Source organism: Ornithorhynchus anatinus, chromosome 3 (assembly GCF_004115215.2).
Source record: "Ornithorhynchus anatinus isolate Pmale09 chromosome 3, mOrnAna1.pri.v4, whole genome shotgun sequence".
In the NCBI taxonomy this organism is placed as follows: domain Eukaryota; kingdom Metazoa; phylum Chordata; class Mammalia; order Monotremata; family Ornithorhynchidae; genus Ornithorhynchus; species Ornithorhynchus anatinus.
Window position 1 is genome coordinate 80,232,623 of NC_041730.1, and position 27,916 is coordinate 80,260,538.

At 48.2% G+C, this 27,916-nt stretch overlaps 1 protein-coding gene across 2 annotated transcripts in view; it reads right to left on the reverse strand.

Annotated features, from left to right (window-relative positions):
- TSPAN14 (tetraspanin 14) overlaps positions 1 to 23,972 on the reverse strand; it is a 65,539-nt gene extending 41,567 nt beyond the window's left edge. The window contains exons 1-2 of one of the 2 annotated variants that reach the window (XM_001507527.5): positions 23,870 to 23,970; positions 20,128 to 20,364 (exon numbers count right to left, since the gene is read on the reverse strand). The gene's annotated coding sequence lies outside the window, so the exon portion shown is untranslated. Of the gene's footprint in view, positions 1 to 20,127; positions 20,365 to 23,869 lie in introns of both variants that reach the window. The other variant, XM_029059725.2, reaches the window with a different exon arrangement.
- Between the last annotated feature and the right edge of the window lie 3,944 nt (positions 23,973 to 27,916).

Sequence of the window (27,916 nt, forward strand, 5' to 3'; positions counted from 1 at the left end):
ATGAAGTCACTGAGACCCACAGAAGTGAAGGGACTTGCCTTAGGCCATACAGCAGACAAGTGGCAGAGCCGGTATTAGAACCCAAGTCCTTCTGACAGCATGAACTTTGTCCAATGGATCTGTACTACTCCAACCTAAATGTCATATTCAGGGCTGTCTGATGAGATGGCATAATCAGCTTGGTGCCAATCTGGCCCCTCCTCTTCCTCCCAGTTAGTGCTGCCAAAGAGCAAATAATCCAACAGGGCTTGGGACCAAGCAAAATAGCCAGCAGGACAGTGCTCACCGTAAGGCCTGCTTTTGTCTTTTTGGGGGTATCAAACAGGCATCAGTTTAACAGCCCGGGTTACAAATCACCTCAACAAAAGCATGTGAAGTCTACTTCTTCAGAAAGAATGGTAGGCCAGCTCTCAGTTAGGGCAGTCACCCTCTTATTGTCATATTGTATTCTCCCAAGCACTCAGTACAGTGCTCTGCACACAGATACAACTGAATGAAGTGACTTGCCCAAGATCACACAGCAGACAGGCGGAAAAGTGGAGATCGGAACCCATGACCTTCTGACTGCCAGACCCGTGTTCCATCCACTATGCCATGTGACTGTGGATTCTGAGCCTTGAGGAGCTTGAAATGCCACTCCTCTACCCACAGTACCCTACTGATCTGGCTTTGTCTTCATGTTGTCTTAGTGTTCTGTTTCATCTCTCCTTATTTATCTGCCGCCAGTCCCTTTTCTCATTCTGTATTTTTAGATTGTGAGCCCCCAAAGACAGGGACCGGGTACAATCCCACTTAGGAGTTTCTTTCCCAGCGCTGAGTCCAGTGCTCGGCACCCAGTAAGCCCTATATTTATGGTACTTGTCAAGCGCTTTCTATGTGCTGAACACTGTTTTAAATGCTAGGGTAGATAGAAGGTAATAAGATTGGCTCCTATGTCCGTCCCACATGGATAGGGACCAATCCCTATTTTACAGATGAGGAAACTGAGGTGCAGAGAACTGAAGTGACTTGCACAAGGCCATACAGCAGAGACATGGCAGAGCCGGGGTTAGAACCCAGGTCCTTCTGATTCCCAAGCCCGGGCTCTATCCACTAGACCATGCTGTTTAATCAATATTATCTCTCTTGCTATTCTGGGAGGTGGGGCACAGCTCACCCCTCCCTCCCAGTGCCAGAGAGAACACAGGAGGCAGCCCCAGGCCTGGGACCCTGCACATTCATCACCGTGGCAGAGATGTGCTCACCACGGATGAAAGGTGCCACGGAATGTGACGTTAATTAGGCTGCATCCATCCGGCAGGATTTTATCCCATTCTTTCCATGCGGAACGGCCTGGGATCACTACACTGGAGCACAGACACTAGCGGGGGAGAGGGAGGCTAAGACAAACAGCCTCTTGGGGTCGGAAATGCAGCCTTTTCCACCCCAGGATGTTTTCCTAAATATAGGGCCTCACTCACAGGCCTTCCTGGAACGGAGAGGTGGCTGTCTGTGGGGAGGGGGTGGGGAGGGCCGAGAGATAGGAAGGGTTCTCAGACTGCAGTCTTTTCCTACCCAGCACAGCTCTGGTTTCCTCAGCAATTGAACTCTTGCTGTTCACTCACTCATTCCATCATATTTACTGGGCACTTACTGTGTGCAAAGCACTGTACTAAGCACTTAGGAGAGTACAATATAATAATAAACAGACATTCCCTGCCCACAATTAGCTAGTGCCTGAGCAGAGGAGTCAGGTTTGAATGTTCTTATTAATACACATAACTCAGATTTCACCCATCTCTCCAACCCCGGAGTGGTTTCACAAGAAAGAGATCTGTGAACGTTTCCCAACAACTGCCTTTTTCTTATTTTTGGCTCTGCTCTGCAGTGGGACGGACAATAGCTGCAAGATGTGAGGATCTGGGTCAACTCAGATATTTGCTACTCTGCATGGGTCTCCAGAGTTCTAAAGTAGGATGTTACTGCTTCTGGACCTCGGAGAAAACAGAAGTTTCCAAAAAATGCAAGTTAATGATTAAACTGATCTAAGTTCGGAAAGAAAAGAGGAAGCAGAAAGCCTGCCTTCCTTTTATCTTCCAAAAGAATGGGAGCTTGGGATGAAACTCAAGGCCTTTCAGGAGAAACAGGGGAGATAGCAATGGCTAAGCAAATTGCTTGGCACCTAGTAAGCGCTCAATAAATACCACTGATTGATCAACCCTTTATGAAGGTGGCTGTGAAGTTGTTTCAAAAAATCAATCGATGCTATTTACTGAGCTCTCATCGTGTGCAGAGCACTGGACTAAGTGCTTGAGAGTACAAAAGAATAAGTAGAGGTGATCGCTGCCCTCAAGGATCTTTCAATCTGGAGAGGGAGGCAGACAAACTAAATCAAGGGTAGAGGAAGGAAAGGACTAAATCGAGCACTTACTGTGCTTAATTGTTCAATACATTTGGCACTTAGTGTGTCCACTGTACTAAGTGCTTGGGAGAATGCATTAACAACAGAATTGGCAGACACAAATTACTGTCCATCAGAAGCTTAATGTCTAAGGTATAAGGATATACGGGGCAGTGGCTTTTAAAAGTAATGCATATTTGGAAAAAGGTTTGGGGCACAAATCTCCCTTTCTTAAATCCTCACTTGTTACCTGTTTGGGAGAAAAGGAAAACAGAAGTGTGTGCCAGAGGAGAAGGAGAGAGACTAGCAATTACCCCAAAGACTAAAATGTGTTTTTTGGCTGTCTAATCAAACAATTAACATACTCCCAAGTTACAACTGGTCCATATTTCAAAAGCCTCCAGGCAGGCAGTAAGGTGAAGGGCAATCTCCAATGACACTCCAACAGGGGAAGAGAGATGACGCTCAGTGCTCCCTTTTCTGTCAAACAATAAGAGGAAAGACCAAATCCCTGGGGAATGCCAGCAGATCACAGGCTGCTCAGATCAAACAACTGCTGTCTATAACACTGTGCTTTTTTTCTATTTTTTTCTAAAAAGGCTGTCACTGAAAGGTGTCGCGGAAGAGATGGGAGAGGAAGGAAGAGAAAGAAAAAGATAAAGAAAAACAAAAAACAACTTTAAGGTCTCAGAACTCTTTTGTCACGTATAGCACGTCTGCAAAACTAACTCCCAGTTCAATTCCAGGCATTCGGAAGTGAGAGAGGAAGAGGCAATTCGTGAGCCATGGGCAACTAACTCCCAGTTCAATTCCAGGCATTCGGAAGTGAGAGAGGAAGAGGCAATTCCTGAGCCATGGGCAAACTTTCCAAATGCTTTAATATCTCCTCTTAATGGTAACACAATTATAGGTGACACATCTTTCTTTCCCGATGCCTACGTGATCTTCCTCTGGGTCTGACTGGCCTCAGGTCTTTCCAACAGTATTACCAAAATCCCCAACTCGGAGCTCTTTCCCTTGGACCAGGTGAACGGTCTGCTTCCAATAATAACTGCGGGGTTTGTTACGCAACAAAAAAAAATAAGCCAAACACTTTAATAAGCACTGGGGTAGATAGGAGATAATCCAGGTAAACTCGGTTCTTCTCCCACATAGGGCTCATAGTCTGAGGAGACAGAAGTATTTATTTCACGTACTCTCATTCTACCAAAGCCAACCATCGACCCACACCAGAACCTTCGATTTGCCAAAATTATGGCAAGCTCCAACCCTCGCCCTCCTCTCTAAATCAAGATTCCCTGCTCTCGTTCAACAGTTCAGAGTTGAACCACAGCCCCAAAGCCCTTGAGGAACTCTCAACACTAACCACCCCCTACCACCTGATAACTCCGCAACTTGCATATATGCCATGAAACATCTTGGGGGATGGGGGGAGAGGGGCCCAGGGCAACCTGGCCCACTTTTTCTCTCAACTTGGCTTGATGGCCACTTAAGCAACTGGTCAGTTGACCACAAAAATGTTTACGTACATTCCATCTCCTGCTTTAAAACTCCATCTCTCTGCTTCATCTAACCTCATGAATGACAATCTCACAAGTTTCTCAGGAAAAAAAATAGGTGATAAGGTATGAGTTACTTCTGCCACTCACATTTTTGCCTAGGTATATCCAATTCTGGACTCCTTTCCCATTCATTTATTCATTTGTATTTATTGAGTGCTTACTGTGTGCAGAGCACCGTTCTAAGTGCTTGGAAAGTACAATTTAGCAACAGAGAGAGACAATCCCTACCCTACTCACAGTCTAGAAGGGGGGAGGCACACAACAAGTTTCAACTGTATATATTTTCATTACCCTATTTATTTTGTTAATGAAATGTACATCGCCTTGATTCTATTTAGTTGCCATTGTTTTTACGAGATGTTCTTCCCCTTGACTCTATTTATTGCCATCGTTCTCGTCTGTCCGTCTCCACCGATTAGACTGTAAGCCCGTCAAACGGCAGAGACTGTCTCTATCTGTTGCCGACTTGTTCATTCCAAGCGCTTAGTCCAGTGCTCTGCACATAGTAAGTGCTCAATAAATACTATTGAATGAATGGAGAGGAATCAATAGCAACAAAATAAACAGAACTCTAGATATACACATCTTTAATAAAATAAATAGAATAATATATACAAATATACACAAGTGCTGTGGGGCAGGGAGGGGGTAGAGCAGAGGGAGGGAGTAGGGGAAATGGGGAGGGGGGAGGAGGAGCAGAGGAAAGGGGGGGCTCTGTCTGGGAAGGCCTCCTGGAGGAGGTGAGCTCTCAGTAGGGCTTTGAAGGGGGGGGGAAGAGAGCTAGTTTGGCGGATCAGAGGAAGGATATGGGCCAGGGATCGACAGCGGGACAGGTGGGAACGAGGCACAGTAAGGAGGTTAGCGGCAGAGGAGCGGACTGGGCAGGCTGCGCTGGAAAAGGAGAGAAGGGAGGTGAGGTCAGAGGGGGCAAGGTGATGGAAAGCTTTGAAGCCAATAGTGAGGAGTTTCTGCTTCATACAGAAGTGACTTGCCCAAGATCACACAGCAGACAGGCGGAAAAGTGGAGATCGGAACCCATGACCTTCTGACTGCCAGACCCGTGTTCCATCCACTATGCCATGTGACTAGGGAAAAATCATCCAAATAGCCACCAGTGAAGCTATCGATCATGTCTCAGTTAGACTGTAAGCACACTTCTGCTCCCCCTAAGCTAAACTCTCTTGCTCACCAGACTCCCTTTTTCACATCGGTGCCTAGAACTACCTTCCCTTCCATCTTCCAAGCCCTCCTGAAATCCCATGTCTTCCAGGATGTGTCCTCTAGTTAATTCCCAACACGCCACCCCATTGGTCAGCCAGTCAGTCATATATATTGAGCACTTACTGTGTGCAGTAACAATAACAGTCAACAGGCACATTCCCTGCCCTCTGTGAGTTTACAGTCTAGAAGGGGGTGACAGACAATCCCAACGGTCCTTTCGGCCACTGTTTATCTACACTCATCCTCAACACTCACATACGAGTTCAGTGGCACGTATTTATTCTCCTACTAATCCAAGCAGCATGGCTTGGTGGAAAGAGGCCGGGCATGGGAGCCAGAGGCCATGGATTCTAATCCCAGCTCTGCCACTTTGTCTCCTGTGTGACCTGGGGCAAGTCACTTAACTTCTCTGTGCCTTGGTTCCCCCATCTGTAAAATGGAGATTAAGACTGTGAGCCCCATATGGGACAACCTGATTACCTTGTATCTACCCCAATGCTTAGAACAGTGCTTGGCACATAGTAAGCGCTTAACAAATACCATCATTATTATTATTATTCTACCATACTCTTGTTATTATTACCAGTTGCATCCTGCCTCTCCTTTCTGTTCCCACCATCTGTTGTGGATGTGTGTCTGCCTGTCATTAGAAAAAGTACTTTTTTCCTGTGTACTTTCCCAAACGCTTAATACAGTGTGCTCTGCACACAGTAAGTGATCAATAAAGACCACTGACTGATTCTGATCGTCCCATCTTTCAACACAATGGAGATGGAAAAGGTCAGGAGAAGGGCACCCAAGTCGGATCAGGTGGGGAGAGTAGCTTCACCTGAGCACAACCTGAAAGGATTAGGATCTGTCCATCTGGAAAGATGAAGGCTGAGAGAGTCCACCCTCAAGTCCACCAAAACCAGGAGAGAGCTGGACAGGGAAACCGCATAACTGTCATTCACCAAATACCACCCCAGGAAGATGAGGGGTTACCCATTCAAGCTTGGAGGTGAGAAATTCCATTGTTGGGTAGGGACTGTATCTGTTGCCGAATTGTACTTCCCAAGCGCTTACTACAGTGCTCTGCACACAGTAAGCACTCAATAAAGATGACTGAATGAATTAATGAAATTTAAAATAACAAGAAGCACTTCACCTAGTAAGGGGTAAAAGCATATGGAATCTGTTCCCACAGTACATTAAGTGGGATAAAATTATCAGCAGGTTCCTCAAGGGTTTTGGATCAATTCACTGAATAAAAATCTGTGCTAAGCACTGTACTAAGGACTGGGGTAGATATGATGCAATCACCTTAGACATAGTCCCTGTCCCACATGGGGCTCGCAATCTAAAGAGGGAGGGAGAACTGGAATCTAATCCCCATTTTACAGATGACGGAACTGAGGCCCAGAGAAGTTAAGTGGCTTGCCGGCAGCCCACGGCAGCCGAGCGGCAGAGCCGGGATCGGAGCCCCATCCTGGCTTTCCACTAGGCCACGCTACCTCTCAGAGAGTGTTCTATAAAAAGTCACTAAAAATAAACAAAGTCGAAGGGGGAGTGTGGAGAGAGAAAACCACACGACAGCTGGGTAGCTGAAGGTGAGTCAGAACAAAACCGAAGGCCAGCAAGACAGTTACACAGTCTTGGGTGAATCCACTTTCCAGCCCCCAGCAGGAGAGGAAGGCTTGAATCTTCTGCCCATAATTGATGAACTACCCCGGGGCATAGCTTAGTGAAAGGGAGATGAAAAATAGCTGCATCAAACAATCCCTTCACCCAATTTTCCTACCAGCTCATTTGTTTCTCTTTGGCAGTAAAAACCATCTTTGGCACGCTTCCAACCGGAGAGAGCAAAGGATGTACAGGTAGTAGGGTCACTGGAGCTGGGCAATACCATATGGGGAACGGGCCTAGAGGCTTCTGAAGAACTCCGGGCAGGACAGCGATCAGCATCGGCTGACCCCCTCCCCTTCTCCTGAGTTTGAAGCCTGGCGGGCTCAGGGCTCTAGGCTCACAGGAAGCTTGATTTCGGTGTACGCTTGATGATCCAGCTCAACCTTTGGGAAAACTGAAAAGCACAGAGGATAAAAACTGCTCCTCACGACAAAGGTAGGTGGGTTTGGGGCCTGCGAGCTGCTACGACTGCACCCGCTGTTAAGAAGGGGACCCGAGTCCCAGGTCCCCGCTGAAGAAGGCTGGAGGTCTGTCGGCCTGGGCTCACTCATTCGATCAAGGGTATTTACTGACCGCTTACTGTGTGCAGCGTGGCCCGGTGGGTAGAGCAAAGGTCCGAGAGTCGGAAGGACCTGGGTTCTAATCCCGGCTCCGCCACTAGTCTGCCGTGTGACCTCGGGCAAGTCACTTCACTTCTCCGGGCCTCGACTACCTCATCTGTAAAATGGGGATCGAGGCCGTGAGCCCCACGTGGCACGTGGACTGTGTCCAACCTCACTGCTTTGCATCCACCCCAGCGCTCGGGACAGTGCCTGGCACACAGTAAGCGCTTAAATACCCCGCAAAAAATAACAGTATCACAGCTGCAGTCCCTTCCCACCAGTTTACAGTAAACACCCCAAGCCGCAGGCACGGTGGCACACCCAAGCCGAGAGGTTTCCTGCCTTCGCCACTACAGCTGTGTAGCCCAAGGGGGAGGTTCTCTGAGGTGTCCTAATCAATTACTGGTAGTTAACAAGTGCCTATTAATAACAATAGTGATGATATTTGTTAAAGGCTTACTATGTGCTAGGCTATGTGCTCTACACTAGAGTGGATACAAGCAAATCGAGCGGGACACAGTCCCTGTCCCATGTGGGGCTCACTGTCTTAATCCCCATTTTTCACACGAGATAACTGAGGCCCAAGTGAAGTGACTTGCCCGAGTTCACAGAGGAGATAAGGGGCAAAGCCCGGATTAGAACCCGACCTTTTGACTCCCAGGCCCGCGCTCTACCCACTACGCCAGGTTGCTTCGCAAGCTGAGGAGAGGAAAACGGAAACCAAACACATGTTCCCTGGCCACCAGGAGGTTGCCACAATTCTAATGGGGAGGCCAATGCAGAAAATGATTTACTAATAGTGGGAGCAGGAAGAAGAACAAGGGTAAACCAAGAAGCAGTAGGGCAAGAATGACAGGATAAAATATCAGAATAATTAAATGTACAACTGACTACACGAACGTACATACCCCCTCTAGACTGTGTCTCTCCGTCTAGAATGTAAGCTCGTTGTGGACAGGGAATGTGTCTGCTTGTTGTTGTACTGTACCCTCCATTCATTCAATCATAATTATTGAGCACTTACGGTGTGCAGAGCACTGTACTAAGCACTTGGGAAAGTACACTGCAACAATATAACATACACCTTCCCTGCCCACAAGGAGCTTACAGTGCTCCGCACACGGTAAGCACTCAATAATTACGACAATGAATGAATGAATGAATGAGAAGGATAAATATTCAAGTGTTAGAAGTAGCTGTTGGGTTGGATATGACAGGGGGTTGGGAATTACTCTGGAAAGGCTTCGTGGAAGAGGTGGGCTTCTAGAAGGGCTCTGGAGTCAGGGAGAGTTGCGATGCGACGTGGGGGGAGAAGCTGCGGCCAAAGGACGTGGCATATAGAAGGTGGTGGAGGGAGAGAAAAGAACAACTGACAACAGAGTTGGAAGACCTTGGAAGAAGTGGGTTGAGATCCAATATTTATTTGGAGAAAGCCAGGCGAAACTTGAAGCCAACGATAAAGGGTCTTTGCTTGCTGCCGAGGGAGACGTGCAGCCACTGGGGGATTTTTTTTTTCTTCCTTTGGGTACTGAGCAGTGTATTGAGCAACAGTTCGGAAAGACGGTGGGGGAGGTGAGGCTGGAGGCTGGAGAGCGGGGAGAAAGTCGATACATTAGCGGAACAGTGGTATTTTGAGGGCTTGAATCGGGATGGACTCTTAGGGGTGGAGTGGAAGGAGCGGATCTGGGGAATGTTGTGGAAGAAGAAACGGCAGGATTTAACAGTTGAAAGAGCACGAAAGTGGAGAAGTTAAGGATGGCACCGTGCTTGAGGGCTTCTTGGTGGTTTCACTGAGCAGAAGTGGGGAAGTTCAGAAAAGGGGAGGATTCAGGAGGGAAGTCGAGAAGTTGGGTTTCTAATGCTAAGGGCAGGACAGCCGAGTGAAGATGTGCTGGAGAGGAGGCTTGTAAAAAGAGAAAACCCAGTTTCCAGTGCCATGGGCTATTTGGCCGTTAGAGGAATGTGTGTTGAGATTCTGGCATATCCAGGCCGACATTCCTCTGCAATCAGAAAGATTTATGTCACAAAGTGGTATTCAAACTACACCCAAAAAGAACTACATTGTGCCCTGGATTCTGAATAGCTACAAAGCACAGAGATCACATAACAAAGGAAAAGGCTCTCACGATCACTGAAGCAGCTCAACAACCCGGCATAGTTATTATTCTGCCAGTAATTATTCTGGTAAAAACTGGGACTTGAGTGGCTTTTCAAAGGGCATCCAATACCCCAAGCCCATGAAAGCCCAAAGCAAGGAGGGAGCACTTGGGAAAGAAAATGACCGAAGGTCACTTTCTTGGCCCCTTACCAAACCTTTTGAACTAAGAAATCGGTCCTAAACATTACATTTCAGACAACCAAAACACCATTTATGATTTGCCAGCTGAGTGAAGATAAAGATCCAAGAGTGCAGTGATACTTGGAGGTGGAGGAATACAAAGAGCAAGAAAGTTGAACATCCTCCATCCTCTTCCTTGTCTCACAAACGCATAACCTTGGTGTTATCCTAGACTCACCTCTCTCAATCAACCCACCATCATTCAAATCTGTGTCCAAATCCTGTCAGTTCGACCTTCACCAACATCGCTAAAATTCACCCTTTCTTCCTCATCCAAACTGCTACATCATTAATCCAAGCACTTATCCTATCCCAGTTTAATCACTGCATCAGCCTCCTTGCTGACTTCCCCGCCTCCTGTCTCTCCCCATTCCAGAACTTACTTCGCTCTGCTGCCCGGATCATTTTTCTAGAAAACTGTCGAATCCATGTTTCCCCACTCCTAGCGAACCTCCAGTGTTTTCCCATCAACCTCCGAATCAAACAGAAACTTTACTTTAGGCTTTAAAGCACTCAATCACTTTGCACCCTCCTACCTTACCTTGCTGCTTTCCTACTTCGACCAGCCTATACACTTCATTCTTCTAAAGCCACCCTCCTCGCTGTACTTCGATCTCGTCTATCCCGCTGCCAATCTCAGGACCGCGTCCTGGCTCTGGCCTGGAACGCCCTCCCTCTTCATATCCGTCAGACGACTACTCTACCCACCTCAAAGTCTTATTGAAGGCACATCTCCTCCAAGAGGCCTTCCCCGACTAGGCCCTCGTTTCCTCCTCTCCCACTCCCTTCTGCGTCGACACTGCAGTTGTATTTGCACCCTTTATTCACCCCTCCCTCAGGCCCACAGCACTTCTAGACATATCCAAAATTTACTGAGCGCTTACAGTGTGCAAAGCACTGCACTAAGTGTTTGGGAGAGTACAAAATAACAATCAACAGACATATCAGTCTCCCCCTCTAAACTGTAAGCCTGTTTTGGGCAGGGGAACGTGTCTACCAACTCTGTTATACTGTACTCTTCCAAGGACTTAATACAGAGCACTGCACACAGTAAGCACTCAATAAATACAACTGATTGATTGAAAGAGCAAGGGAGATGAACTGCCATGAGTTTATGGGGGCTCAAACAGCAGATACATGAAAAGAGGTTGCACAAGGCAGAGAGAGAAGCGGACTGGCGTAGTGGATGGAGCACAAACCAGGGAATCAGGGAGTCATGGGTTCTAATTCCGGCTCTGCCACTTGTCAGCTGCGTGACCTTAGGCAAGTCACTTCACTGTGCTTCCGTTACCTTATCTGTAAAACGGGGATTGAGATGGTGAGCCCCAAGTGGGACAGGGACTGCTTACAACCCAATTTGCTTGTATTCACCCCAGAGCTTAGTCCAGTGACTGGCACATTGTAAGCACTTAATAATTATTATTATTATGATGGGAAGGTAATGTTTCTCCCTCCCATCCCAGCTGGCCCTAATGTCCGTCTTCCCCTCTAGACTGCAGGCTCATTGCGGGCAGGGAACATGTATGTCAACTCTGTTGTATTCTCGCGAGTGCTTAGTACAGTGCTTTGCCTAAAGTAAACGTTGATAAATACCGCTGATGATGGTTTGAGATTATGAGATATTTTCCTTTCTGATTGTTTTGCTAGAAGATTCTGATTCTCTGCTAAAGAGGTAAGGAAGAATATGAGCCTTAAAACCACCGAGATAAGCTGACCACCGCTAGCTAACAATATGGGATTTGGGGGGGCAACCAGAAGCATTTGGGGCAAAAAATCAACTGGTCCCTTAAAACTGCCAGGCTAGACCTCTGCTGTGTCTACGGGAAAATTACAGAACTTCCTAGACATTTGGGAGAAAAGCATAATATGGGATATGTTTTCACTGTTTCAGGTTACTGCAACTCCTTTCTTAATTCCAAATTTAGTTCTATCTTCTTTTATAACTGTAAAAGATGAACAAGAGATGGAGGGCAGGGAGGGGGTCACCCTGAAATTTTGATGGTTTCCCTATTTGACAAAGCCCAAGAAGAAAAGACTCAGTGAATAGGTCGATTGTGTGCACAACAAAAAACAAAATCAGGTCTGGAACTTCTATAGCAATTCATTTCAAAAGAGGTCAGTACGTGAATCTGAAAGTCTCCAATCCTGCCTGGTCACCCTTCTCCTTTCCTACATTTCCCCAACACTTGATCCACAGGGCCAACTCTGGAAGCAGCGTAGCCTAGTGGAAAGAGCACAGGCCTGGGAGTCAGAGGACCTGGGACCTAATTCCGGCTCTGCCACTTGTCCGGTCTGCTGTGTGTGACCTCGGGCAAGTTACTTAATTTCCTTGGGCCTCGGTTGCTTCATCTGAAATGGGGATTGAGTCTGGGAGCCCCTTGTGGGACAAGGACTGAGACCAACCTTGTATCTACCCCAGTGCTTAGTACAATGAAAAATAAGCTCTTAACGGATATCATTTTTTTAAAAAATACCTTCTCAGAGACCTAACCACAATTCTTAGTTTCAAAAAGACCAGGAAATTGAGCGTGCAAAAGCTGGTAAAAAAACTCATTGACTTTTTTGATATGCCCAAATATGTTGCATGAGATTATTTCTGTTTTGTTTTTATTTTTTTAGTTACCAAGAAAGCCTTGGATTATAAACTTTCAGAGGAAATCAAAATGTCATCACTTAATAAACATCATCATTATTTACGAAGAACCTTAGCGCTCTATAAAGTAATCCTACTCTATCAGTTTAGAGGTCCTCCCTAACACTCTTCATTGTCTTTCTTCTGACTCTCTTCCTCTCCATCGCCCATTCTCCCCATCCCCGCCCAACGTAAGTATCATTAAAGGTTCCTCCTTGGGACCCACGTGGGATGAGTCTGCACACCTCAAGATCTGTGGAATCCGCGAGGGGCGACCCGATGGCCAGGGCCGTCTTCCCTCTCCCATTAGACTCTATGGGAGCATAATATTGGCATGATTGGGCCGATCAAAACCAGGGGCTGGCGCCAAGGGGCCCGGAGAAGCCTAAAGGCCGCTATCTTCTCAGTTCTCGACTCAGATTGTGAGCTCCTTTTGGGATGGGAATCTGTCTTGTATCGTCCCTAGGGCTGATGGAAAGTAAGTGATCAACAGAGTAACGGTACTAGGACACTGACAGTCGTGTGCCAAAATGGAGAGGCGGTGGGCAAGGCTGGCTGAAGCGTTTAATAGTTGGTAATGCCATACCAAAAGGGAGGCCTTCAGAAGAAAACGGAGACTTCTTTTTTTCTAGACCCAGAGAAAAGCCACTTGCAATACACCAGTTATCCGAACTAATTCGCTCAATGGGATTTCAGATAACTTAAAGTGAAGTTGGCCAGTATATGGCCATATCTGCCCCCAACCTGAGTTGCGCCCTCCTCTTGGAGGGGTGGGGCAGGAGACGGAGAGGGGAGGTGTTAGCTCAACTAACTTGGGTTCAACTAAGGCACTTGGATAATCCAGTTTCTGCTGCATTTTAGATACCGTTCTCCTGATCTCTATACGAATTCCGTGTCCTACAAGAAGCACTCACTAACTAGTTCTCACCCACAAAGAGAAAGGAAAATATGCGTGCTGCGTTCTCTTTTGCAAAATTCAAACTGCCAAACTATGTAGGTTTAGACACGGTCTCCAAAGGGGAAAAAAAATTGGCTTTCATTTTGTTTCCTGCCTCTACTCTGGCAGGAAGCTGTCTGTTTATAAATTAAGTCGTAGCTCTTATTTACCGAACTGTCTTTAAAATAGGCTTATTTAGTGGAAGTGTCATCAAACATTCTTGGCAAAATTAAAGGTCTTCAAGTGACCTGAATCATTTTCTCCATGAGCCCAGTCTTTTAGCTCTCAAGGTACTGCAGGGGGCCTAACTTTAACATTACGGATTATAATCTGGTTTGACAGTTTTCAATCCATCTGTAACTTCGATGGGGTCTGATGTTCATCTGGTCGTTTAGGTAACGGGCCCCATTTTCTGAAAGTTATGAGAATGGAAGTTGTTGAGTTAATTATCCTCCCCCAGTCCCCAGTTCCAAGAATGAAGTATAGGGTTTGTGCTGCGTCGTCTATTTGGGGAAGTCGCACATATTCCTTGCTCATTTTCAACTGTACAAAAATTTGACCGCAGCCCCTCCAATATTCCAATTTGCAGGAGATGTTAATCCAAAACAGGAAATCTGCTTTTTGGGGGGCTTGTTTGTTTTTATTAAAGGGTTTCATTCCCAGGGACAGACCCTGGGAATGAAGAGGCTTTGGAAAGAAGGCAGAAACAAATCAATGGGGGTGGGTGGCAGTCAGATTTCAGGAGAGGAGGAGTGATACGGCATGGCCTTTGTCAAAATCCGAGTCCCAGCACAAGAGCCTGTGTTATCCTTCTTGACAATGTACTTGAATTAACTTTTACATTTCCAGCAAAGGACCTCACATTTGGCAAGTGAACCAGGAGGCTTTCTGCCTTCTTGAATCCAGAGCCAGATTAGGAGTGCGGCATCCTCTGGGGCACAGTCACTTTTGGCCACACAACTTTGGATGTGGTAAGTGGCCACTGAAATTTTAGGGCAACTAAACTATGGGGGGGGGGGGAATGCACATTCAGAAAAGTAAAAGATGTGACCCAAATGACTTCCAATAGACTCAATCTTAAAAGATTGGAGTGGCCTAGGTTTGGTGACATCAGCTGTCCCAAACATAAACCCCCTTGCCAGATAATCTCCAAAGGTTCAGAAGGGAATGCATGAGTCACTTAATGGACCACTGACAGAAGCCCCCCTTTGCAAAGGAAGAGAGGACAGGGGAAAACAGTCCGCACCCAGTGTCCTGAATTAGCCAGGAAGTCCAAATAAAGTATGACTCCAAACCAAAGAACAAATAAATGGAAGGTCCGTGGGGTAATCTGATTTCAATTGTTGATGGAAAAAGATTCCGCAAATACATTTGTAACAATAAATTTAATTTTGCCCTTTTCCAGAGTCTTTGACCTTGATCAGACACTCAGAGCCCTTTTATTTAACTAGGCCTTAAAAAGAAAGTGTCACGATTCCCTCATTTTAGTCGATAAGATAAACTGGGGCACCTCCGGAAAGTTCTGGGCTGCTCGGAATCAAATGAGAAGTGCCAGGGAGCTCCCCGAAGACTGAGTTGTTGGCTGGTTCTCTTGACCCCAAGGCCACACGCACAGAACTTTTCAGCGTGTATGCACACTGGGGAATTCAATACGTGGATTTTTACAAATGAATCTGCCTTCAGATCAACATCAGTATCTATTAGGTACCTGTGTACGGAGCAGAGGGACAGTACAGAGTACAGGAAGGTCTTCGAGGGGCTCGTAAATGACCTAACTGATGCCAAAGTCTCCTTTCGGCAACACTCCACTTACTGGCCCTGATGAGATTCTGAATTTTTATTTTCAAGCCAAAAAATCATTAGTCACCTTTGTCTTGAAGAAAATGAATTGTAAATTCCAACAGATACTTTGCTTGAAGTCAGGGAATGTGCTTGATTTCTGGGGTACTCTCCCAAACATGCAGACCAGCGCTTTACACTCAGCGAGTACCTAATACTCACTTGGAGAAGCAGTGTGGCTTAGTGGAAAGAGCCTGGGCTTGGGGGTCTGAGGTCGTGGGTTCTAATCTCGCTTCTGCCATTTGTCAGGCTGTTGACTTTGGGCAAGTCACTTAACTTCTCTGGGCCTCAGAGAAGTAAATGGGGATGAAGCCTGTGAGCCTTATGTGGGACACCCTGATTACCTTGTATCTACCCCAGCGCTTAGAACAGTTTGCACACAGTAAGCACTTAACAAATATTATTACTAATAAAGAACACTGACTGATTGAGGAAGAAAAACATGTGACATCACCTGTGTGAATCAAACTATTTCCCCTTCTAGACTGTAAGATCATTGTGGGCAGGGAATGTGTTTATTGTTATACTGTATTCTCCCAAGTGCTCAGTACAGTGCTCTGCGGACAGTAAGCGCTCAATAAATACGACTGAATAAATGCATGAATTTCAGGCTGGTTGTCCTTGGTGAATCTTGAACCCAAAAATGTTGAAACTGACTCTTATGATTGGTGTTAGGTTTCTCAGCCTTCCCTGAATATAAACTGAACGTTCCTTATTGTTTTTCAAAACCCAGCATGATTAAAGTAGGCAAGTTCATGATTTCAATAACAACTGGTCAGGGCCTTGGAACTGGCAAAAGAGACAGTCGGTGAAGAAAATTCTGAGGTGGAAAGAATTTTTTTTATATGAAAATGCCTCAATTTGATAGCATCAGACAAAAAAAAAGTTAAGAGGAAGGATATTTGAATGTGTTCTGTGAGCAAAAACAAACATCCCTACCCAGGCATGAGTTTGAGAGAAAAAGACCTGAGGATGACAGCTGACCACAATGATCCAGCACCAAAGTGCCATTATTTTTAAAGCTATCATCATACCTGGAATGTGTTGGGTCAAGTCTGAAAAGGACCCTTCTATTTACTCTACACTAGTCTGGAGGACCAACAACCAAATATAAAATTATGCCATCTACATTTACAAAGTGAAGTGAAAGGAGTAAGAATCCAAACGGCAGCCGAGACTAAAGGCATCAGGTCTCAAAGGGAGTGAAGAACTCAAAACAACCAATTCTGGCAAGGCCACTAGCCAACCCAGACCTGAGCAAGCCGCTAACATACTTTCTGAGCTTCAGGTTCCTTGGAAGTAGGGCTACCAGTGGCCTGTCTGGGAATCCTGAGGATTCCATAGTGAAAAAGAATAAAACCCTTCAAAGCTGGGGTCCTTGATTAACTACCATTGATGTCTCAGCTTACCTCCTTCCTCCCTGTCTTTCTGACCCAGCTCCTCTCTGCCAGTGCAAACAACCATCCATATCACGTGTGCCTTCACCCACTGCTAGCTGGGTAGGTGAATCAGCCCTTTGTTTTCAATTCAAAGCAAGAATTCTGCACCTGTTCTCCGTGGAACAAGGAAGGTGGGCATTAGGTTTTGCATGGAAAATTCTTGCACGCACGTGGCAAAAGGCTGCAGCCCTGCCCTCCTACTCACTTGTTGCCTCAGTAGAAACACAAGTGGCAGGGACGAGAGAGTGTTTGGGGACCTGGACAAACCACTAGCACTGTAATCACTCCCCCCGTTCAGGTTCTCCGTACTGAAGTCTTGGAGACTGGAATGAGATCTGCCCGGCACTTCCAACAGGCGATTCCATCACATCGCTCGGATTCCAGAAAACCTAGGTCCGTTGAAGCTACTGCTCAGAGCAGAAGTTCAAGGCACAGACCGTTCCACAGATTCTGGACTTCACACTGGAAACCTCAAGCATCAAGCTCAGTGTCTCAGAGTGAAAGACCCTTCCTTCTGTGACCTGTAGGTCCTGGATGTGAAAGAAAATTGAGGCCACATCTTAAAGATTCAAAGATGCAGATTTAAATCCGCATTTAGAGTTCAGGAACCTTCATTCCTGAACTTGAAGAAAACTGGATCCCACCCATCAGTAGCAAAAATTGGCGCCTTCAACCTCTTGGGGTTCTGACGGAGATGCGGGCCTTTCGACAAGAATGGCACTCTCAATCAACGGTCTTTCTTGAGCTCCTACGGTGTACAAACATGTAGGTGAATGAAACAGAGCAGGGGCCCTGTAGACACCCATCCATCCAAGAGGCCAATTAACCAATTGCTTGATCAAGCACGTGTACTTATTGAACGTTTACTGTGTGCAGAGCACTGCACTCCCGTTGTTGGGCAGGGATTGTCTCTATCTGTTGCCGAACTGTACAGACCAAGTGCTTAGTACAGTGCTCTGCACATAGTAAGCGCTCAATACAACTGAATGAATTGAATGAATGCACTAAGCAGTTGGGAGAGTACAATATAACAGAGTTGGTAGACACTTCCCAGGCCCACAGTGAGCTTACATCTGGGAGACAGAGTTAATATAAATAATTGTGGATCCATGCACAAGTGTTGTGGGGGGATCGTCACCTGAGATCTTCGACACTTCTTCCACCTAATCAGCTAGCAAACCTGGATGACTACACAATCAACAATTGCATCGTGACCTTAAATAATGTCATGCATTCAATCAATAGTATTTATTGAGCACTAACTGTGTGCAAAACATTCTACTAAATGCTAAATGCCCTGGGGAGTGCCATACAAGGGAATTGGTAGACATGATCCCCACCCTCAAAGAACTTTACAATCTCAGTAGGGGAGAAGGACTTGGGAAGCAGCAGAGTAGAAAGACAAGTACAAAAGTCCTGTGGGGAAAGACGTGAGGTGAGTATCAAAGTGATACTGTAATACAGTGACGTAATCTGTGTTACAACTATCCTGATTTTTGTGGGTTACATAACCAAATTCTGGGCAATGTTCGGGGTTCGGCTGGCTCTATGAAAATACATTCTCTTCTGTGAAACTGCTGTAACTGAAGCTGACAGGTGCCATCAGTGACGCTAAACCGACCGTCCAAATTGACATGTGCCCTGATTAAAAAGATCCCACAATTCTCAAGAATAGCTCGGTCTGCTGAACTGCAGTACACTCAAGGACTTGTCAAAATTTATCAACAGCTATCGCTTTTCTTGAAAATGTCCTCTTTTTTACTAGCAATGTTGATTAAGCTGTTCAAGCTTTATTGTCAAAAAATTTCATATTTTTTAATAGCTTACCAAGCTATACTTTGCTGATGTAATACAACAGTGTGACCCAAGGTCTGCGAGTCAGAGGACCTGGGTTCTAAATCCTGGCTCTGTCACTTGCCTACTGTGTGACCTTGGGCAAATAACTTCATTCCTCTGTGGCTCAGTTTTCTCATTCAATCATTCAGATTCAATACCTGTTCGCCCTCCTTAGACTGTGTCTTGGACTGTGACTGATGATCTTGTATGTGCTCCAGCGATTAGCATACTGCTTGGCACATAATAGGCATTTAAGTACCACAATTATTATCATTATTATTGTTACAAATGCGGTCTGCACACATATGGATTTCTGGTTACTAATGACACTATTTGGATGCAGCTGCCATAGAGATTAAAAAAAAAAAAACCACATTCCTTACCCTCAAGAAGATTACACTCTAACAGGAGAGACAAACACCAAATTACTTAGGAAATAGAAGAGCATGAAAAGATGGATAAGCAAAGTGCTTAAAAAGCAGAATACATAAGTTGAAACATTATGAGTACTTTGGATGTTTTGTCCGCCTGTTACACTCGACTGTCCTTTCCCTTGCCCCCTCTTAAGTACACAGTCTAATTTTTCCTCCCTGTCGAACTGCAAGAAACTACTAGGCTTGAATCCACTGGTAACACAAAGAAGAAAAAAAACAAATTTACTAGGAGACTGCAGTGTGCCCAATGATCTTTTAGGATTCTGCAAATTGCTCTAAGCCCTGACCCTATGAGACGAAAAAGATACTTTCTGGGGTCCCCCTGCCCCAGCGCCGCCAATATCATACTGCTAGACTTATGGAGGGTGCGCAATTTACTGTCCCACAACTCAGAAGACCCCGCAACTCAGAAGACTGAACATGCAATTACATTTACATAGTTCCTTCTCTAATTACCAAATCAAATGCTATAAATATAGTCTGCTTCCTAATTACAGGCTGACCCTAACTTATGACCACCCCGAGGGCACAACATATACAATGTTTGGAGATTTACCCCCGACTAAATCAGTCTGGCCTCAATATTACAGCCAAGCTGAGAGCTACAAATACCTACATTCCTTCCCTGTCCTCTTCTCTACTCGGTGGCTTTTTCCTTTCTGCCCTTCTCCCTTTACTCCAAAACATTCCCTTCCCTCATCTCCAAAGCTGCAAGGTCACAAATGGTTCAAGATGGGACAGGGTTGATAAGCAAGAGCAGCAAGAGTCTAGGAGGCAGGTGAATGGGGAAGGACAGAAGCTCCCGCTGCCTAGTTAAAAAATTAAAGTTTAATATACCAACTACCTCTGTACAAGTGCCACGGAGAAGACTGTGGGGAGAGACAAGAGAGCGGGGGGGGGGGGAGTGGGAGTAGGAGGGAGATAGGTTTGGGGTGCAGGAATGGGAAATCCACCAGTATAGGGGAAGAATTTAGAGTGTAATTACCTTGTCACCTTCAGCATCACTATGGGACTGTCCTGAAACAGACCCTAGTTTATAACCTAAGTCTTGGGGATAACAGACCCCAAGCCATGGCAGTCAACTTCTTATCTTGAGCAGGAGTGAAAAGGAGATATGGATGCAAAGGGGCTACAGACTGGGAGAGGAAAGGTAGGGAAGCTGTCTACCAAGGCGATAGTATTGTACTCTTCTCTCAAGACCTTAGAATAGTGCTCTGCACACAGTAAGTGTTCACTAAATACCTCTGAGTCGGCGCACGAACAGGCCAGATGGCATCGCTCTGGGTCTCCTGAGCCCCGATTAGAATCTCTTAGGTCTCGTCAGCCACCTGGGTCACAGACGGCAGGGAGTCCCACTGAAAACGCCGTGGGGGAAACTGACCCCTCGGAGTTGGCAGCCCATGAAACGTTGGCCAGGAACGTAACCTGGTTTACTGTGTTTCACTCCTCTACTGTATCTGCTCCCCTCGCTCTTTCCTCCTGTGAGCGGAAAGAAAACACCAAGGGAAGATTAACCACCCCTGGAACGGGAAAAATGAGGCTTGCTGTCCCACCACGGCGAGAGGCTGGACGCAGGTGATAGGAGACTGCATCCTAATGCCTGCCACCTACTTGCCTCTTCTTAGACGGCCCTGTCTAAAATCCAGTCAGATGCACGGGAAGGAAGTACACCTTACTGCGATACGACTTAAAATACCGAGCCGTGCTCAGTTGTAAAGCAATTGCTGTACAGCCAAGCTTCCTTTTAAGTGCTTTTTTTCCATGACGGCGGTACTCTCGCTTGGCAATGGAGCCCAGGTTTTGCCGGGCACGCATTCTGAGAAGCAAATTTGCATTCTGTGGTGGGCGTACATCGTTCCGCTGCACAACGGCCACGCACCGAAGCACACAGCTGCTGGGATTTACACTGAAGTTACTACTCAAATCGATACAGTATATTTTTATGACCTCGGAGTATGGTACCAAAGCGTAACTCTGCCAGAACATTCGCTGTCTTGAAGTGTCTGGACTCGGATACGCAAAGGGTTCGGATTCATGTGGTGAACGTTGTCTTTTCTCATTACATATATTCAAATCGGATTTGGTACATCTCTACGTGGCTATTTATTGGGTTTAATTCCTGTTTTGGTATTTTTTTTAATCACTTTTACATCTTTACATTAGATCCTGTGGGAAACTAGACTACTTTTTGCTGCTGTCTTTCGCTAACAGTCTTGTGCAGATTCCCAAGTCTGGAAGTCTCAGGACCAAAGCCGGATCAGTGCTCTCGACAGGAGCTGCCATCATTTAATAAGCTGTGGCACGAAGCCCTTACTGTACTAAGCACTGAGGTGGACGCGATATAAACAAAATAGAGATAGGTTCCTGACCCACAGGTGACTCAGTCTAAGGAGGAGGGGGAGGCGGTGTCCTCATTTTTATGTAAGAGTAACCTAAAGCACAGATCACTTAAGTGATTTGCCCAGTGACACCCAGCAGACAAGTGGTGGAGACAGGATCAAAGCCCAGGATTCCTGATATCCAGGAACCTATTAAGTGCACCGGCCGTGGTCACTACCCTGTTCTCCTAAAATGTGAGGGTTGCGTTCTTAAAAAACCTGCGATAGTACGCGGGCGCAAGTGCCCAAGTCCTTCCTTCTGACACCGCGGCATCCCGGCCCCAGAGAAACATTTGCTAATTCCATAGCAAGGTGTGACTCAAAATGCGCAGCGGAGGGGGCGGGCTTCTTGAGGGATAAGCTTTTATGGTACTCTCCCCAGCGCTTAATACAGTGCTCAGCAATCAGACTCTCAAATACCGTCAACATGAAACCACGCGTTCCGGCAGACTGGGTGAATCGGGATGGGGAATCAGTGGTCCCTTCAGGGTAACTGAGCGCTGAAGCTTTTTTCTTTCCTCTGGAGGGGCAAACGAGCACACACACTCACTGCGGTCTCACTAGAAAGATCTGTTGCCCGGCTGAGAACCTTCCGGCCCCATGGGAAGGGCCCAATTCAACTGCCTAGATGTATTTACGGCCTTATCAGAAAGTGAACCCTTCCACCCGGACTAGGGGCGGGAGGACAGGACTGAGAATCGGGAGATCTGGGTTTTAATCCCAACTCTGCCACGTGCCTGCTGCGTGACCCTGGGCAAGCGCTCTGACTTCTGATTCCTCATTTACAGTTTCCCTTGTTAACAGTTTCCTCGTCTGTAAAGCGGAGATGAATCTATCCATCGGTGGTGTTTATCGAGTGCTTACTTTGTGCAGAGCACTGTAATAAGTCCTGGGGGAGAAGGATAAAAGAGGGTCGGTAGGCACAATCCCCGTCCACAAGGAGCTTACGGTGTAGAGAGGGGAGACGGACATTAATATAATAGAGAAGCGGCGTGGCTCAGTGGAAAGAGCACGGGCTTGGGAGTCAGAGGTCATGAGTTCAAATCCCGGGTCCGGCACTTGTCAGCTTTGTGACCGTGGGCGAGACACTTCACTTCTCTGTGCCTCAGTTCCCTTACAGCCACACTGTAAGAAGCAGCGTGGCTCAGTGGAAAGAGCACGGGCTTTGGAGTCAGGGCTCATGAGTTCGAATCCCAGCTCTGCCACTTGTCGGCTGTGTGACTGTGGGCAAGTCACTTCACTTCTCTGTGCCTCAGTTCCCTCATCTGTAAAACGGGGATTAAGACTGTGAGCCCCACGTGGGACAACCTGATTCCCCTATGTCTAACCCAGCGCTTAGAACAGTGCTCGGCACATAGTAAGCGCTTAACAAATACCAACATTATTATCATTATATTATCATCTGTCAAATGGGGATGAAGACTGTGAGCCTCACGAGGGACAACCTGATCACCCTGGATCTCCCCCAGCGCTTAGAACAGTGCTCTGCACATAGTAAGCCCTTAACAAATACCAACGTAATTATTATTATTACTCTCCCAAGCTCTTAGTAAGATGCCTTGCACGTGCTAGGCACTCACTAAATACCACGAATGAGTGAACGTGTCTACCAACTGTTGTACTGCGCTCTCCCGAGCGCTTGGCATAGTGCTCAACACACACTGAGGGTGCAATAAATACGCACGACTCCAGAAAACCCTTTCATCTGACTGCTGGACATTCAGCCGCATCTCCTGGGCACCTACTTTGTGGTTTAAAGGGAAGTTGAAAGGGGCAGCTCTGCCTAGGTGGGGGGGGGGTCCCTCCTCCCGCCCCCTCCCCGCTGGCGGGCGAGAGCCCTTTCCCAGCCTGAGGGGGGGGGGGGCGTTGTGGAGCTGCGAGCCCGAGGTCGTGGGTTCTAATCCCGCCTCGGTCACGCGCCTGCTGTGTGACCTTGGGCAAGTCACTTGACTTCTCTGTGCCTCAGTTCCCTCATCCTGTAAAACGGGGATGGAGGCCGTGAGCCCCACGTGGGACAACCTGATGACCCTGTACCTACCCCAGCGTTCAGAACAGTGCCCTGCACATAGTAAGCGCTTAACAAATACCATCATTATTATTATCTGCCCTAACTGCCCGGGAGCTCATCGCTCGCGGCCGGGTGGGGGCGCTGCAGGTCTCCCGCTCGGCCGCCAGGGAGCGGCGCTCATCGCCCGCGGTCGACAGGGGGCGCTGTCGATCTGCCCTAACTGCCCGGAGGGGCTGCCCCAGAGGGGCTCATCGCCCGCGGCCGGCAGGGGGCGCCGCAGGTCTACTCCCGGCCGCCCGGAGGGAGGGGGCGCTCCCGGCCCGCGCCCGACGGGGGCGCTGTGGATCTACCCTAACTGCCCAGAGGGGCTGCCCCAGAGGGGCTCATCGCCCGCGGCCGGCAGGGGGCGCCGCAGGTCTCTTACCGGCCGCCGAGGGGCAGGGGGCGCTCCCGGGCCGCGGCCGACAGGGGGCGCTGTGGATCTGCCCTAACTGCCCAGAGGAGCTCATCGCCCGCGGCCGGCAGGGGGCGCCGCAGGTCTCCTCCCGTCGGCCTCCCATCCCCCCCCCCCCCCCCCCCCCGCCGGCTCCCCGCTTACCCCGCGGCGGCGAGTCCGGGCCGGGTGGGGCCGGGGTTGGGCGCCGCCCTCCGAGACGGCCCTCGGGACAGACGGGCCTCGGGACAGACGGGCCGGGGGGCGGCGGCGGCGGAGGAGGCCGAGGCGGAGGGAGGGAGCGGGCGGGCGGGAAGGGGGCGTGAGGCCCGCGGGTCCGCGCCCCGTCGGTGGCCGGGCGCAGGGCGGAATCCCCGGTCCCCCGTCTCCCTCCGGCTCCCTTCCGGCCCAGGCCCCGCCCCCCGAGCGCGTGCACGCGAAGCCCCGCCCCCGAGCGCGAGCACGCAGTGACCTCATCGGGCGGTGACGTCAGCGCGCCGCCCGGCCCCGGCCCTTCGCCATCACGCAGGCGTTCATTCGTGCATTCGTGCATTCGTTCGTTCATTCATTCATTCATTCATTCATTCATTCATTCATTCATTCATTCATTCATTCATTCATTCATTCATTCCTATTTAATAACAATAATAATGTTGGTATTTGTAAAGCGCTTACTATGTGCCCAGCACTGTTCTAAGCGCTGGGGGAGACACGGGGGAATCAGGTTGTCCCCCCTGAGGCTCCCCGTCTTCATGCCCATTTTCCAGATGAGGTCACTGAGGCCCAGAGAAGTGAAGTGACTTGCCCGCAGTCACCCAGCTGACAAGTGGCAGAGGCGGGATTCGAACTCATGACCTCTGACTCCGAAGCCCAGGCTCTCTTCCACTGAGCCACGCTGCTTCCCCCTTCCTTCCTTCCTTCCTTCCTTCCTTCCTTCCTTCCTTCCTTCCTTCCTTCCTTCCTTCCCTCCTTCCTTCCTTCCCTCCTTCCTTCCTTCCCTCCTTCCTTCCTTCCCTCCTTCCTTCCTTCCTTCCTTCCTTCCTTCCTTCCTTCCTTCCTTCCTTCCTTCCTTCCTTCCTTCCTTCCTTCCTTCCTTCCTTCCTTCCCTCCTTCCCTCCCTCCTTCCCTCCTTCCCTCCTTCCTTCCTTCCTTCCCTCCTTCCTTCCTTCCTTCCTTCCTTCCTTCCTTCCTTCCTTCCTTCCTTCCTTCCTTCCCTCCTATTTATTATGCACTGACTCTGTGCAGAGCCCTGGACTTCAGCGCTTGGAAGGGACAGTTGGACAACAGATATAAGAGAGACGGGCTCCCAGTTAGAGAAGCAGCGGGGCTGCTTCAGTGGCAAGAGCCCGGGCTGGGGAGTCCGAGGGCATGGGTTCGAATCCCGCCTCTGCCACTTGGCAGCTGGGCGACTGTGGGCGAGTCACTTCTCTGGGCCTCAGTGACCTCATCTGGAAAATGGGGATGAAGACTGGGAGCCTCACGGGGGGCAATCTGATGACCCTGTGTCTCCCCCAGCGCTTAGCACAGTGCTCTGCACTGAGTAAGCGCTTAGCAAATACCAACATTATCATTATTATTACCCAGCGCTTAGGACAGTGCTCTGTACAGAGTAAGCGCTTAACAAATACCAACATTATCATTATTATTACCCAGCGCTTAGGACAGTGCTCTGCACAGAGTAAGCACTTAGCAAATACCAACATTATTATTACCCAGTGCTTAGGACAGTGCTCTGCACAGAGTAAGCGCTTAACAAATACCAACATTATTATTATTATTATTATTATTATCAAATGGGGATGAAGACTGTGAGCCCCACTTGGAACCACCTGATTCCCCTGTGTCTCCCCCAGCGCTTAGAACAGTGCTCTGCACATAGTAAGCGCTTAACAAACACCAACATTATTCTTATTGTTGTTATTACTGTAGGCAAGTCACTTCACTTCTCTGGGCCTCAGTTCCCTCATCTGTAAAATGGGGATGAAGACTGGGAGCCTCACGAGGGACAACCTGATCACCCTGGATCTCCCCCAGTGCTTAGCACAATGCTCTGCACAGAGTAAGCGCTTAACAAATACCAACATTATTATTGTCAGCTGTGTGACTGTGGGCAAGTCACTTCACTTCTCTGTGCCTCAGTTCCCTCATCTGTAAAATGGGGATGAAGACTGGGAGCCTCACGTGAGACAACCTGATGACCCTGTCTCTCCCCCAGCGCTTAGACCAGTGCTCTGCACATAGTAAGCGCTTAACAAATACCAACATTATTATTATCATTACGCTAGCCTAAATCAGGTTGGACACAGCCCCTGTCCCACATGGGGCTCACATTCTCAATCCCCATTTTACAGATGAGGGAACTGAGGCACAGAGAAGCAAAGTGACCGGACCAAGGTCACGCAGCAGATAAGTGGAGGATCCGGGATTCGAACCCATGACCTCTGACTCCCAAGCCCGGGGTCTTTCCACCGAGCCACGCTGCCACGTCCTCCAGGGGAGCCGGCAGCTGGAAGCAGGTTCTCTGCAGCTGCCCCTGACCTCTGGCGGGACCACCGAGGACCTCTGACCTCGGGCTCCCCATCACCACCCCAAACCGGCCAACCTCACCCCCTCACGCCCCAACAATGTTGGTTGGTACTTGTTAAGCGCTTACTATGTGCAGAGCACTGTTCTAAGCGCTGGGGGAGATACAGGGTTATCAGGTTGTCTCAGATGAGGCTCACAGTCTTCATCCCCATTTTACCGATGAGGTCACCGAGGCCCAGAGAAGTGAAGTGACTTGCCCACAGTCACACAGCTGACGAGTGGCGGAGCCGGGATTCGAACCCATGACCTCTGACTCCCAAGCCCGGGCTCTAGATGTGATTCTGTAACCCTCTGCTTTCCTGACTTGCTGAGATGTACTCAAATGATATGAATTCTTTTTTTATTATCATTATTATTTTGTTATTATTTTGCGCTTTCTATGTGTGAAGCCCTGTTCCAAGTCCTGGGGTAGATACAAGTTAATCAGGTCGGACACAATCCCAGTCCCACGTGGCGCTCAAAATCTAAGTGGGAGAGAATAGGATTTAATCCCCATTTTACAGATGAGTAAAATACCTCTTTCACAGATGAGGGACTGAGGCTCAGAGAAGCGAAGTGACTTGTCCAAGGTCACACAGCAGTTAAGTGGCAGAACCGGGACTAGAACCCAGGTCCTTCTGACTCCCAGGCTTGTACTCTGTCTACTAGGCCCACACTGCTTCCTCTGAAGATGGGCCGGGAAATTGGAAGTGGGGCCTCAGAGGTGTGTGAGGGTTGGCCTGGCTCGGCCACTGGGTCCTCTTAAAATCCCACATATCTGTCTCCTGTGGTAGAAATGCTAACGGCCCTGTGTAAAGTCACCATTAGAAGGCCAGGGATATTCAGTTTGGAGTTTTCCCATTATATTTCCAGGCCCCCAGAACAACTTAGCAGCATCTACGGCCGCCGCCCCCGCCGCCACCTCTCCGCAGCTTAACCCTCTTTTCCCCCCATTTCCCTCTGCTCCTCCCCCTCTCCCTTCCCATCCCCTCAGCACTGTACTCGTCCGCTCAACTGTATATATTTTCATTACCCTATTTATTTTGTTAATGAAATGTACATCGCCTTGATTCTATTTAGTTGCCATTGTTTTTACGAGATGTTCTTCCCCTTGACTCTTGTTCTTGTCTGTCCGTCTCCCCCGATTAGACCGTAAGCCCGTCAAACGGCAGGGACTGTCTCTATCTGTTGCCGACTTGTTCATCCCAAGCACTTAGTACAGTGCTCTGCACATAGTAAGCGCTCAATAAATACTATTGAATGAATGAACAAATGTGAACACAGAAACCACAGTTTAGAATCTGAAAGATAAAAGAAAGGGCACAGGCCAGGGAGTCAGAGGACCTGGGTCCTAATCCCAGCTCTGCTACTGGCCTGCTGTGCTACCTTGGGCAAATCACTTTACTTCTCTGTGCCTCTGTTTCCTCCTCTGTAATCTGCTCTCCCTCCTGCGTAGGCTCGGATCCCCACGGGGGACAGGGACTGTGTCCGACCTGATCATCTTGTATCTATCCCAGTGCTTGGCACATAGTAAGGACTTAATAAATACTATTATCATTATTAATTCTTTGAACTGTTCAGTAACCTGGGGCAGGGAACAGAGACTGTGTATTTTGAACCCCCTACCATCATGAGGTGGGTCAGCCT